The sequence below is a fragment of the Hydractinia symbiolongicarpus genome, chromosome 13 (assembly GCF_029227915.1).
Source record: "Hydractinia symbiolongicarpus strain clone_291-10 chromosome 13, HSymV2.1, whole genome shotgun sequence".
Classification (NCBI taxonomy): Eukaryota; Metazoa; Cnidaria; class Hydrozoa; order Anthoathecata; family Hydractiniidae; genus Hydractinia; species Hydractinia symbiolongicarpus.
This window is the reverse complement of record NC_079887.1, coordinates 20,750,519-20,751,298: the sequence shown is the minus strand read 5'-3', so window position 1 is coordinate 20,751,298 and position 780 is coordinate 20,750,519.

The following is a 780-nucleotide window of genomic DNA, read 5'->3' as shown; positions in this document are numbered from 1 at the left end:
ATATTACAAATCAACAAAATATGCAAACTGCCTCTTTAGTTTTAACAAGAAACAACAGTAGGCAAACATATAGGAAACATATAGGGAAAGCAAAGTTATTAGCAGTCCATTTTATCTATTTATTGAAAATGACCCTGAAATAAAAAAGGACCGGCCTTAAGTAGCCAAAAGGGCTTGAAATCCAATTCCTTTTAGGCGAGTCTTTTCAGACTCGCGTAAAATACATTGTCCGAGTCCACCAAGTCTTTTTAGACTCCCGTAAAAATAATTAACAAGCGTTTAATTTTTTTTAATGTTATTGTTTTACTTTATGTTTAACAAAATGACATGATTAAACATATTTAAAATAATATAATCTCTACTAAGTTTTTATATATATATATAAACCCAATACTTTTTACACATGGAAATACAGCATTTAACCTAAATAAGTTTAGTTCAAGGAATAACTAGAACATTTAGTGAATAAAGTCAATTAAAAATGCACAAAAAAATATATCTCTGAAAAAATCTAATTAGCTACCTTCATTCAAACTTTTTGCGAGAGTCCCTTTGGACTCCCATGACCCTGACTTACGCAAGTCTCAGCGCGAGTCGAACTAGTGGACTCGCGTCGGATGTCAAGCCCTGCTTAGAACTTTAAATAAATGCACCTTTTTAAATTTTTCAGGGTAAAGCCCTTTCGGCTTTAGCAATTGCATAGCAGGTAAAGATGCGGGCACTAAGTAAGCTCCTGCATCTTTCTGCCTGTCACACAGTTGTTAGAGCCAGTAGGGCTTA